The sequence below is a fragment of the Mytilus californianus genome, unplaced genomic scaffold (assembly GCF_021869535.1).
Source record: "Mytilus californianus isolate M0D057914Y unplaced genomic scaffold, xbMytCali1.0.p SCAF_9, whole genome shotgun sequence".
Classification (NCBI taxonomy): Eukaryota; Metazoa; Mollusca; class Bivalvia; order Mytilida; family Mytilidae; genus Mytilus; species Mytilus californianus.
The window spans coordinates 30,282,032-30,296,633 of NW_026262745.1; the positions used below are offsets into that span (position 1 = coordinate 30,282,032).

General features: G+C 33.9%; 1 protein-coding gene across 2 annotated transcripts in view; it reads left to right on the forward strand.

The window, feature by feature from the left end:
* The window catches only part of LOC127714248 (delta(14)-sterol reductase TM7SF2-like), a 46,843-nt gene that overhangs the window by 10,436 nt on the left and 21,805 nt on the right, over nucleotides 1-14,602 (forward strand). The gene's annotated exons all lie outside the window — the stretch shown is intronic.

Sequence of the window (14,602 nt, forward strand, 5' to 3'; positions counted from 1 at the left end):
CTTTCTTCAGGCGGATGTGACGATTGCCATAATTTAAAATGGTTAAGGGACAACTATTTCCAGCGGGCATGGTTCTAAAATGAATTCCTGGTCAGCACTTTTATTAGTTTTAATGGTAACAGTCATTTCAGAGTTTGGCGGAACTGTGATGGTTCGTTTTATGCAAACTTGCTGAATTGAAATCTCACCTCCACTGTTAACAAATGACGCATTTATCACTTTGTTGTTGATGGTAAGTGTGGGAGTACTCAGATTTATCACTGCGCCCAGTGTGTCCAAAATATCTAGCCCAAGTATAACATCGTCTGTTAACGGCGCTTTGCACACATCCCATTGTATGTTTACTCTATCAATGTCGAGAGAGGGGTTCTTTATAATCTTCCCAGTTACCAGCTGTTCACCTAAACCACGTAGCGTTATCCTCTCCGAATCTTCATTATCTGCTGGAATTAATTTCTCATTCACTAATGTTATCATTGCAGCAGTGTCCACAATCATGCTCACATTCTGATCATATAGAGTACCTCGTACTGCTAGACTTTTTCCAATGGTTCGTCTGATAACAATATCAGACGAGGACGTGGGCCTCTGTTCGGTTTTGTCATGAGGTGATGTTTCATGGCCAATAGACTTGGGAGTCGAGCACTGGCCTACTGGCCCGACCCGTTGCTGTTTAAAGACTGCGTTGATGGGATTGCGCTTTGATTTGCTCTGTATCCTGGTGAAGGTGACCGTTGCCTGAAATAACCGAGATTTCTGGAGTTTCTCCGTGGAGATGGTGACCGTTGTCCTTAGGGACTATATGATCTCTGGCTTGGTAGGGGTGTTGTTGGTCGATAGGCGTTAAACTTGGATTTATTTCTATCTGGCGATCTATCGCGATTATATTGCTCAGGGGATCTTCCACGTGTATATTGATCAGGTAATCTTCCATTGATCTGGTGATCTTCCACGATAATATTGATCAGAAAGGCCCAAGGTTATATTGATCGGCCAATCCACGGTTACGCTGATTAGTTGAAAGCATAACATCAGCTAGTTTTGTGACAATTTGAGTGAGATTACGCACCTCATTTTCCAAAGGACTGCTCATATTCCCTTTATCGGTCGGTGATACTGCGCCATCAGCAAAGAAGACTTGCCGATGGGCATAATTTGCAATTTTTTATCCATATATCGCCATCTGGTTGGCTATTGAGGTTTATCAATTGTTTTAACGCCTTGTTGATCGCTTCTGGGTTCCTCTCTATTACATGCCTTGCAGAATCTTTGTCTTTATATCCTCGGAGGAATGCTTCGCTTCCAATCTGGTCTCATCGTCTTTCTTGCTGAAGCGCTGCTTCAATGCTTTCCTTAAGGCCTTGGAATCATCATCTGTGTTTACCTTGCGAGCGTACTCCAAGGCAACATCGGCCAGGCAATCTAGGAGCCTACACACCTTTTTCCTGTTTTCCCATTGTCGTCTACCGGCAGTCCGTTCAAATTGGTAAATGAACGCCTCCCAAGTAATGGATCCTCTTGCATTGAATATTTGCATTTTTGGGAGCTGTGGGCTTCGGCTCCGGTCCCTTACACCGGAATTTTCTTGCCATCGGGTATATTCTCCCTCCAGAGAGGAGTCTGAAGAAGAGCTGTTGCCACGCTCTTTTGGTTTCCTCTGCCCTTTCCTGGATCGGTCAGTGGAGTCAGCTTGCTGTTGTGGCAAGCCTGTTAGAGCTCCAGGAGCTGACGAGGTTGTCATAATTGGAGTCATAAATGTGGGAGGAGGAGGATTTGCCATTGACTCGACAGGGATGGTACTGTTAGAAGGCACTGCAGTCAGCATTGGAGAAACTTGATAGGATCCACTTGCAGCCAATTGTTTCTGTAATGGTGTGCTGCTCTAAACCAAATATGATTGACTCATTGTAGGTAGTAAGTGTGCGTAAGAAGACACATAAGCCATTTGCTGGTATCCTTGATCAGAGCTAGAGGTTTCTAGTATGTTCTTAAATGGAGGTTGTTGTTGAATAATTTGAACTGTCTCATGCAGGGCCATGGGCCCTGACATAGGACTTCCGACTTTAGGTGAAGACCCCAAATTTGCCTTCAACAGAGTTGGTGCGGTTGATGGTTCATGCGAACAAATTGGGGAAAGACCCAAGGCAGGGAGTTTGTTATGTATTTTTGGTGTACCTGCGTTGTACTGGTAAAGGTCAAATTTTGGCTTAGATGATGTGTCCATTGTAGGAATTTTAACTTCTTTATTTCGCTTGTCCACTAATTCACTTACAACAGATGCCATTTGTTGGAAAGTACCCTGCTGTTCAAATGCACTTTTAAATTGAACTGTGTCTCCTTCCTCAGTTGTTGTCAGCTTGTCTATCGGTCTCACTACAACATTGAATTTCTCATTGGTCTGACCGTCAATTTCGACAAGCGCTTACCACTAGCCTTGTGGTCTATCCTGTCTTCAGACTGCTGAAGTTGCTGAGATATTGCTCCCATCTGTTCATTATTAATATTCATTGCCTATTTCTGTTCAGCTTGCATCGTTATGAGACCAACACATATTTTATCAATTCACGCTTCGATCTGTTTTATATTGCGGTCAAATTCAGCTGTTCTTTGGGCATTGTATTTCCTATCTGCTAAACATTCTTGGTACAATTGTTGAATAGTCATTTCTGATTTGTCCTCTGTTAAAGTGTCTTCAGTTGTGGGTTTCTCCATATCCCTAAGTGATTCAGTTTCTGCCATTTCAATGTTCTTGTCCTTGTTGTCCTCAATTCCTGCCATTTCACTGATATGTGTTTATACAGTTCTCAAATCACAGTATAATATCTCAAATTGCAAAATATTGCAACCCAAGAAATAAGATAGACACTGAATAATATCTTACGGCAGATAAATCTCGAATCACAGCTTTTATGTGTGACCCAAGACAAAAAAATATTGCAGCTTTTAACGAAAGCTACTACTGCAGCTTTTTACGAAAGCTACTACTTTGTATATGAAATGACAAGCCAGGCAAAATCAAAAGGACAGAACTGGAACAGAGACTAAATGACACTATACTTTAATAAAATGATTAAATTCAGGTCAATTCTTAATAATGAATAGTTGCTTATTTTTCAAGGCGGCCATTTTGAAAATAACCGCCATTTTGAATTTCAAAGATAGATCAAAACAAAATCTTGCTAAGTACACCAAATCATTCAAATATATTGAATTTTGTGCTTCCAGCATCAAATCAACTGTGGTTTGAGCAATACTGGAAAATATTTTAGAATGTATGGCGGCCATCTTGAAATAAGCCGCCATATTAAATGTTGAGAGTGGGTCCATAGCTTATATTGCTCAGTACACAAAAATGTACCATCACGCAAAATTTGGTGCTTTCCTCATTATTTGAGCAATTTTTTCACCGATCGGCCGGACTATTATACTTATATCTGAGATTTTTATATTTCTTTATTATCTATATTTTTATTTTTTATAAAGTTTAGTACATATTGCACAACGATAGTGATCGTACCGGCCATCCTAATGTTTTCTTCGTAAACCTGTAATTCCCGTTAACGGATAGAAGACCAAGCAAGACTAAATATTTAGCACAATAGAGTGTGATATGAGTTAAATTTGATTATAAGGTTACCATAAATAATGTTGTTAAATCGTCATTTATTCCAAATCATATCAGTCTTGAAAACTAAACAAAATTGAAAACTGCAGAGATTTGTTAAGCATGTAATCTCCGTGGAATGGTATACCCTAAACAAACACCTATTTTGAAAATAAATTCTACATCCAACAGATCGATATCGGTGTCAACATTCAATTTTAATACAACTTCTATCTTTAGATTCACGTATTATGTTTTATAAATGACGAAATCATCGAAATGTAATCTCCGTGGAATATAATCTCCGTTCACGTTTTTGTGAAGAGTGATTTCTTTCACGTCCGCACTTCTATCGAGTATGGCATGCCAAATAAACATTTTAGATAATAATTACGGATGGCGAATATATAAATTACAGATCAATAACTTACATTATAATTCAGACGACATAAGAAGACACCATGTGACAATTTTAATTAGTCAATTGATTTAGTGTAACAGAGTTGCTTTTTTTCTTACATCTACAAAAAAAAAAAACACAAAAAAACGAACTGAATGTTTTTATATCAATATTAATGCAAGTAAATAATTTTAACCCGTTTTCAATATTAAAGATCTGAAACTTTTATTATTAATATAAATTTGATACAGAATTTAATACGATTAGACAATTATGCAAGTAGTCATAAAAATCGCTCTGCCTAATGAGTTTAATAAATCATATTGCACAGGGAGAGACGCTTTTAAATACTTTCTTTCATTAAAAATGAAATTACGACGTCGGCTGAGAGGGCATGGTATATATTGTCCGTTACATTTATTAACAACGCCTTGTACAAATATTCTTTTCAAAAATAAAAACAGTTAAATAGAACAAACAAAACTATCCGTCACAATGATATATGAGGGTCTGGATTAGGGTGGGGGAAGGGGGTGGGTGGGTTTTACATTTCTGCATTCTGTAATTCTTTTGGTCATTTTTCTCTATTCAGTAAGAAATATGCTTATTCTGTAAATTCTTGTGTTCAGACCGTGCATATGAAAATTTCCTGTTGTATCATGATTTTGACATGATAAGATCTTTTTGTCTGTATCAACGACATAGAAATATTTGAATCTACATTTCAAATTGATACAAAAAATCAAAATTCTCTGATCTTTAGATTTTCATAAATGGAGTCTAAAATATATCCATAATAAATGCACTGTATCAAATGCGTATATGAGAACAACTAATTATAAACTGCTACGCGTCGCATACTATGTATAGAGACATGCATCATAAATCTAAAAAAAAAAGACAATTAAAAAAAAAAGGAATTCTAAAAGCTTTCTTTGACAAATTTTATACTAACTTCATTTTAACAAGTTTAAATTACATTTTCTAAAATAGAGCTAAGAACTGTTTGTAATGTTGTAAATTTAATTCGTTTGAAATTTTTATTAAAATACGCTGTTGAAGATTACTAAGCGCCAATAGAATACAATAATTTTGTATTTTATAAACTAGTGTCTTCGATAATGAAAAATTCGTCACCGAACAGTCTCATTATCATGTCGGTATTCGAAATGACTCGTTTCATTGCTATTACAAAAAATAGGTTATAATAACATGACAGAGTTGTTTTTGCTTCAGAATGTTCTAGATAAATATACAAAAAGCAAAGTTTAGACAATGTACCCTCATAAGCCTGGAAGTGGCTAGTCACATATAGTTAACGACGTTTTTCTCACAATGATGTTCTACCTCCATAAGCCCGGAAATGTCGTGGCGGGTCACATATAATCAATCCTTCTGACTTCATAAATTTTGTTAGAGAGTCGGCTGAATAAAGACGTTATATGATGAAAATTAATTAATTTCCTTCCGTGAAATTGCATCGCATGTACAATAGAAATGAATCGCCCCTACAGTGAAAATGAAAGTCTAGTATCATTATTCGACAGTAAACATGAATCGCATAACGAAAACAGCATAGTGGAATTTAATTCAAAATCAACAAGCTGAATAACAAAACCTGTTTTAAGTTATACAACATTAATAATTATGTTAAAAGGTACATTTTTCTGAAAATGAAACTTAACTGCTGCTGTCAAATCTTGCACGCTCTGTTCGTGAACTATTCTTAATATTTATCTATTTGTGTATCAATTTTACACCTGGATGGCTGTAGGCGCGATGAAAACCCGTTCGCATCTCGTACCTATATCATGAATTTATAAAAACAGTACAAATTATATCTTATTTCTACGAAAGCCTATTAGAGTCACAAAAAAAAAAAAATTCTCGTAATTACGAGATAAACATCTCGTAATTACTAGAAAACTATCGCGTAATTACGAGATAATCATTTTTATCTCGTAATTACGAGATAAAATTACATAAATATATATATATATATATAGATATACAGATCATGATTACCCTTCAGGGGCACCTGATGAAACGCCCGTTTTTATTAGCTCAACTGACCCAAAGGGTCAAGTGATCTTTTCCCATCACATGGCGTCCGTCGTCCGTCGTCGTCCGTTAACTTTTACAAAAATCTTCTCCTCTGAAACCACTTGGCCAAATTGAACCAAACTTGGCCTTAATCATCCTTAGGGTTTCTAGTTTTAAAAAATGTATCCAAAGACCCCGCCCACCAACCAAGATAGCCACCATGGCTAAAAATAGAACATGGGAAAAAGGGGGGGAGGGGGGGGGTAAAATGTAGTTTATGGTTTATATTTCTGAAACTTAAGCATTTAGAGCAAATATGACAGGGTAAAAATTTTCAGACGAATCAGACTTCCCGTTGTTGGGATGCTGCCCCTGAATTGGTAATTTTAATGATTATTTTTCAGTTTTTGGTTATTATCTTGAATATTGTAATAGAAAGATATAAACTGTAGCAGCAAAAATGTTTAGCCAAGTAAGATCTACAAATAAGTCAAATGACCAAAATTGTCAATTGACCCCTTAAGGAGTTATTGCCCTTTAAAGTCATTTCTGCAATTAAGAAATTTTTTTAATCTTTTACAAAAATCTTTCTCCTCTTAATCTACTTGGCCAAATGAATTTTTATCTCGTAATTACGAGATAGTTTTCTCGTAATTACGCGATAATTATCCCGTAATTACGCAATAATTATCTCGTAATTACACGATAGTTATCTCGTAATTACAAATCGTAATAACGAGATAATTATCTCGTAATTACACGATAGTTATCTCGTAATTACAAATCGTAATAACGAGATAATTATCTCGTAATTACGAGATAAAACAGCTTCTTATCTCGTAATTACGCGATAGTTTTCTCGTAATTACGCGATAATTATCTCGTAATTACGAGATAAAACAATGATAATCTCGTAATTACGCGATAATTATCGCGTAATTACGCGATAGTTTTCTCGATTTTTGTGACCCTAATAGGCTTTCGTATATTTCTTATTCTTTTCAAAAATCATGAATTTGTCGTCTGGTTATTTATCATTCTACATTAGAAATTCATAACGGATACAGTGAAAATGGTATTTCAGGATTCGCACATTATATACACTGGTTTTGTTTATTTTTATTGGACTTTCTTTTTATTCTTTTTAACGACAACGCATGCAACTTCTTATTTCTTGTTTGAAAATTCTACTCTTGGTCATAAATCTGAATGAAATATTTGCCACTGTACGTTCAGAAAACAGCAATCAATCAATCAATCATATCTCCTCTAAAATTGCAGTACTATAATAACTTTAGACATTATCAAATAATTGTTAAAAAATTCGTTTAATCCTTTGATCAGATATAAACAAGTCTCGTCACTCTCCTATTATTTCAAATTTCCGATACAAAGAAATAAGTATTGTTGAATATCAAAGGAAGTAACCCATCAAAGATACAAGGCTTGTGTTTCGTCTACAAATGAAAACATACGAACACACCCACTCACCTGATTCGCTCGTCCTCACAAATATAAAAATTCAAAATATAAAAACAATTATATACAAAATAAAGGATAAGGTCACCCCGGATGCCGCACAAATGCCAAGGCAACGAACGAGAAACCTGAAAGGACATACTTGGATTCCAAACCGATACCGCTAAATGCCCAGCTGTATTCCTGGTAGAGGATAGCCGAAAATCCTATACAATAAAGCATCTCGGAAAGAAACTACCGATCCATCAGAGGAACAACAGCTAAAACCCTCAGACATCAAATAGATTGGTCTGATAGTTTCTCACATGGAAACTACTAATGTATCAAACAAACCTGAAAATATCTGCAGAAACTTTCCTCAACAAAAAAATATAATTCAAAACATAAAATATAAGATGTAAGGATAACAATATCTATCCATGAAACCAATTTGGCAAAACATTTTCACGTCCGCGCTCATCGGCATGCTCGACTCGTCGATCTGTGAAAGAAGAGTGTGCCATATTCCGATGTAAATAAACTACGATTCACACCTCCTGTTTACAGCTAGAGTTCCGTTTTACGATACACTTACGATGATACACAGTACACTTGCGATCAACTTAGTAGTCCTTTACGATGCCTTTGTGAAACCCACGTAACGGGAACGTAGAACCACTCGTAAACGGATCGTAAAATAAGGAAACACGATTAGATATGATCTGTCACATTTTGTTACGATGCGATACGATCTGACACGATGATTCCGATTAACTTTTGATCGTGTTGATCCGTTCAAAGATTTTCTACGATTAACACGATTGCCACGACTGAACCCAAGATCTGATAGGATCACCGCGATAAGTTCACGATAAAGACAACGATTTCAACCAATCCGCGCGTCGTGATAGTGGGAATAAAGCATTACTTACGAACATTAAAACCTCCTTATTATGTTACTCAAATAATGTAAATCGGGACAAACTCTCGTAAAAAAAATGATGCCATCTCTTATTTCTTAATTAAATTAATTAATAAATTTGAGAACTTGTGAATAGGAAAACCAGTTATATCAATTGAGAAACGTTAATTCGACCATGATGATTGAATACAATAGATTCAAATTGTGATCCTTGTAAGCAAGAATAAAATGCGCAGCTTGATACGACCGCAGAGGTCGAACCCTGAACAGTTGGGGCAAGTATGGACACAACATTCAAGCTTGATACAGCTCTGAATTTGGATTGTGATTAAATATTTTACACAGCATAGGTTTCTGACACAGAATGAATGTGGTCTAAGAACTTAATTTTTTTTAATTTACCTATTATGGTCCAATATCCAAAATCTAAATACATACACGGTTAGATTCAGCATATCAAAGAACCCCAAGAATTCAATTTTTGTTCCAAAATCAAATTAAGTTTAATTTTGGACCCTTTGGACCTTAATGTAGACCAATTTGAAAACGGGACCAAAAATTAAGAATCTAAATACACGGTTAGATTCAGCATACCAAAGAACCCCAATATTTCAATTTTTGATGAAATCAAACCATATCATTATTATTTGCTTTTATATATAAATAAAAAATAACCAACTTAAAATGGAAAATTTTAAAGAAAAAAAAAGGAAAAATAGGGAAACCCCCCAATTTTTTGAACCCCCTTATGATTCATCACCCCCAAACTCAATCCCAGCCTTCCCTTTGTGGTATGGTACCTTGCTGTACAATTTCAGAGAGATCCATACACTTGAAGTTATTGTCTGGAAACTGTAAAAATGCTTGTTTTTTGGCCCCTTTTGGCCCCAAATTCCTAAACGTTTAAGGCAATTACCCCCAAACTCAAACTCAGCTTTCCCTTTGTGTTATTGATCCTTGTGGTACAATTTCATAAAGATCCATACACTTACAGACAAGTTATTGTCCTGAAACTAGAAAAATACTTGTTTTTTGCCACTTTTTGGCTCTTAATTCCTAATATTTTGAGGCAATTACCCCCAAAATCAATCCCAGCCTTCCCTTTGTAGTATGGTACCTTGCAGTACAATTTCAGAGAGATCCATAAACTTGAACACAAGTTATTGTCTGGAAACTAGAAAAATGCTTTACTAGAAATTTTAGCCTGTAGATTAAGACAAGATAAAAAATTTAAAGGTTTTCAAATCAAACTAGATAATAAAACCCATACTCTAAAGTTAAGCCAGCTTGCAGATGACACCACTTTATTTTTAAATTCAAAACAAGAAGTTTCATTAACTTTGAACACTATCGAAATTTTCGGATCACTTTCAGGCCTAAAGCTTAATCGAAATAAAACAGAGGGGATATGGCTCGGAAATTTAAAATCCTGTAAAGATAAAGTTGAAAACATTATGTGGACACAAGAACCGATAAAAGTATTAGGAATATATTTTGGACTTAATAAAAATGAGTGTAAAAAATTAAACTTGCAAAGACAATACGAAAAATCGGAAAAAATAATTAAAGATTGGAATAAAAGAAAATTAACTATGTTAGGTAAAATAACTCTTGTTAAATCACTAATCCTACCAAATATAACCTATGTTGTATCAGTAACAGAAATTGATAAAGAATATCTCGCAAAATTTAAAAAAAATAATATATAGTTTTATATGGAATAATAAACCAGAAAAAGTTAAAAGAGCTATAATAAGTAAAAATTATCTTGCCGGCGGGCTTAAAATGGTAGACATAGATAAATATATAGAATCCATAAATATTAATTGGATAAAAAGACTCATTGATAATGAAGACTCATCACCCAATTGGAAAGTCTTACCAAAATTTTACTTAGACAAGTTTGGACAAGAATTCCTTATATTTAAAATGGACTTTAACAATATTAATCTAATCAATAAACTAAAATAAATTGTTCCAGAATTTTACTTAAAAATAATTATATCATGGATAAACTCAAAATCTGAAAAAGAATCAAATCGACTAACATATAAGCATATCAGACAGCAACTAATATGGGGCAATAAGCATATCAAATTAAATGGTAAATGTCTTATTTTCAAAAATTGGATAAACAGCAAAATTTTATTTGTAAATGACATAATAAAATAATTATTGATGATAAAGGAAAAATTAATCAAAATAAGATTTTAGATAAACTATCTTGCCATGATAATTGGTTTTCGGAATATACTAAATTGATGAAAGCAATACCAAAACAGTGGTTACAAGAGCTCATAAAAGAAGAGTCAATCAAAACAAAAGTTGCTACCGACTCCGAATTTAAATTCAAAGATAGAGAAGGAAAAATGGTACCAATAAAAATATTTTCCTCGAAAGATATCTACATCTCGCTTTTAAATAGATATTATGAGAAAGCAATAGGATTTCAAAAATGGGACAGAATTCTAAATTTAGATAACAATACAAGGAAAAGAGAACAAATGCTGTACTTCATCTTTAACTATATCCAAGATAACAAATTGAGAATGTTAAGATGGAAATTTCTACATTACATTTTACCAACCAAACAATTACTTTTCTCTTGGAAAATAACTAAAACTCCTCTATGTAATATATGTAATGTCATTGAAGATTATGATCATTACTTTCTGACATGCAAATATCTAAAATCATTTTGGGATCAAATAAAACTAATACTAGACAAACTTAAAATAGGACATCATATAATATCACTTGCATCACTTTTGTATGGATATAAGATAAACAATACAAATTATTACAATATCAACGATTTTCTAACAATCATACTTTTTACTATATATAAAGTGTATTACATATCCGAGCAGAAAACAAAACAAATTAATGTGTTTGTAATTTTTAAAAGTGAAATTCTCCAACATTACGAAATATTGACAAATAAACAAGGCAAATATAAAAACTTCTACGATTTGGTTGCAGAAAAAATTAATTTATCTTCTTAACTAAGATTTATAATATATCATAGTAATTTCTTTTTATTCTGTTACACCTTATTTATTAGCAAAACTGCATGTTGTGTACTAACAAGTACTAACCTTATGAAATGCTATATACTAACGTTAACGAGACAGGGAGAAGGTATCGGTACTTTATGTATCTCTAACGAATGAACATTTCAAATAAAATAATATAGAATTTAAAAAAAAAAAAAAAAAAAAAAATGCTTATTTTTTACCCTTTTTTGGCCCCTTATACCTAAACGTTGCAATTACCCCCAAACTCAATTCCAGCTTTCCCTTTGTGATATGAAACCTTGTAGTACAATTTCAGAAAGATCCATACACTAACACACAAGTTATTGTCATGAAACTAGAAAAATGCTAGTTTTTTCCCCTTTTTTGGCCCTAATTCCAAAAATTTTGAGGCAATTACCCCCAAAATCAATCCCAGCATTCCCTTTGTGATATGGAACCTTGTGGTACAATGTCAGAGAGATCCATACACTAACACACAAGTTATTGTCTGGAAGTTACAAAAATGCTTATTTTTGGCCCCTAATTCCTTAACTGTTGGTACCATAACCCCCAAAATCAATCCCAACCTTCCTTTTGTGGTATTGAACCTTATGGTAAAATTTCATAGAGATCCATTCAGTTAAACTAAAGTTATTGTGCGAAAACCAATGTGTCTTCGGACGACGACGACACCGGACGACGACGACGACGACGACGACGACGCCAACGTCATACCAATATACGACCGCAATTTTTTTTGCGGTCGTATAAAAACAGTGATTGAATTGATTAACTCATAACCGATCGTTAGTATAAACAGTATTTATTCCGATAAATCATCACATAACGATATAATACAAGTGAAATAAATGTTTAGGATTCAAAAACAAGCAATTTGCTTTTTAACCGATCGTTACGATTGAAAACTTTGTTTGCGATGATGAGCCTTGAAATCAAAAGAAATAGTTGATTGATTTAATCAACTCTTAGTCGATCTTAATGATACGGGGTTATGTGCCTTGAAAGCATAATAACCAGTTGGGTTTTAGTCTAACGACTACATACGATCCATCAGATCGTTAGTCTTTAAAGAACCACATTGTAACACGTACTGATAATGTATAACTTATGAAAATTAAACACTTCCTTGTTATTTTCTGCAATCATTTAACCTGTGTTAAACGATACGAGAAAAACATTTATTACCCTACTACTAGTATGTCTTAACTGAATAAGGAGTTTGATGACCGAAACGTTTGAATACGATCGTATGCCTTGAAAGCAAGAGAAACAGTTGGTTGTAACGATTGAATACGATGGATATGATCGCTGGCATCTAAAAGAAAGAAAATCAGTTGATTCAACTCTTTTTTTTTAATACTAACTACATGTATCTAAAAAGATTGATACAAACGTGAGTACTGGAAGTAATCAATTGCTGAGGTATAATACGATCGATATGAAAAGAAAGAGAATGATTTGATTGTATTGATTAAAATTCCTATTCAATCGTAAGAAATGGAATGTTGGTTACCAGCATGAGCCTCTAAAACCAGAGAAAGAGTTGATTGATTTGATGGATGTTTTGTCTATTGTAACGATAAAAAACGTTCAATATGATCATGAGCCTTGAAAGCAAGAGAACCAGTCGATTGAATTAGTCAATTGTCAATCGATGCTACGATTGAAAACGATCGTGACAATTTTGAGTTTTAGAAGTAAACATGTCAGTTGAATGAATTTATCAACTCCATTTCGATCGTAACAATGGAATACAATCTTTACGATCACGATCATGAACCTTGAAAGATTGTTACGATCTGAATGGCTTGCATTCTATCAATTGTTTATAGATGGAAACGATTGGATGCTATAGATACGATCGTGGACCTTGAAAGCAAGATAAGACAATGATTGATTTAATGACCTTCTGTTTGATCGTTGCGAGTTAATATGCGAGCCTTGAACATAAGACAACAGTTAGTTGGATTGATCAACTGTGATTGAAAACGTTCGATATGATCGTGAGACTTGAAAGCAAAAGAACCAATTGATTTTTTTTAACTAATTCTGTTTGGTCGAACCAATTGAATACGATCAGTACGATAATGAGCCCGATAGAAAAAAAAGTGGATTGAATAAGTCAATTGTTTTTAAATCGTCATGATTGAATAGGATCGATACGATTGTGATTCTTGAAAGCAAAAGAACCAGACTGGTTCAACCAGTTGGTTGAATTGATCAACTCTTATTTGATGCTACGATTGAAAACGATCGTTATATTCTCGAGGTTCGGAAGCAAGAGAGTCAATTGATTGAACTTATCAACTCTTATTCGATCGTAACAGTTGAATGTGGTCGTTCCTATATCATGAGTCTCGCTTGATAGAGAAAGAGTTGATTGAATTTATCAATCATAAGTGATTAAACCGATTCAAAACGATAGATGCGATCGTGAGCCTAGAAATCAAGATAACCTTTTGATTGAATTACGGAACTACTATTTGAATGTTACGATTGAATACGTAAGCCTCGAAAGAAAAATAACCAGTAGATTGAATTGATCAACTGTCATTCAATATCAACGATTGCATAGGATTGATAAGATCGTGTGCTTTGAAAGCAATAAACAGTCGATCGAAAGATCAACTCAACTGTTATTCGATTGTTAGAAATTGAAAACGATTGCTACGATATTGTACATTAACAGAAAGAGAATAAGTTGATTGACTTGATGACTATTATTCGATCATAACGATCATAACGATCATAATCCTTTACTTCTATAGTTTAAACATATTTTATTTGCTAAATATCAGCAAAATGGATGAGACACAAGTAAATCATACTTATGAAGTCTTCTCCATATTACAATACAAGTATATATACAATAATAACATTATGAGCATGCATGTAAAGCTAACAAATTCATTAAATATTATACGAACTATAAATTAAAAGAAAAAAAGAACAAGAAGAATGGATCCCTATTATACCCACACGAATAGTTGACAGATATTCTATATATAGCCATAGGAATAATGATATATTGAGTAGAATAACTGATATATATATATATAGAGTGCAACCTACCGTAAAAATCCGAAAACAATCGATTGATCCAACAATGGTTTTCAATAGATTTCTCAAAAAGCTTC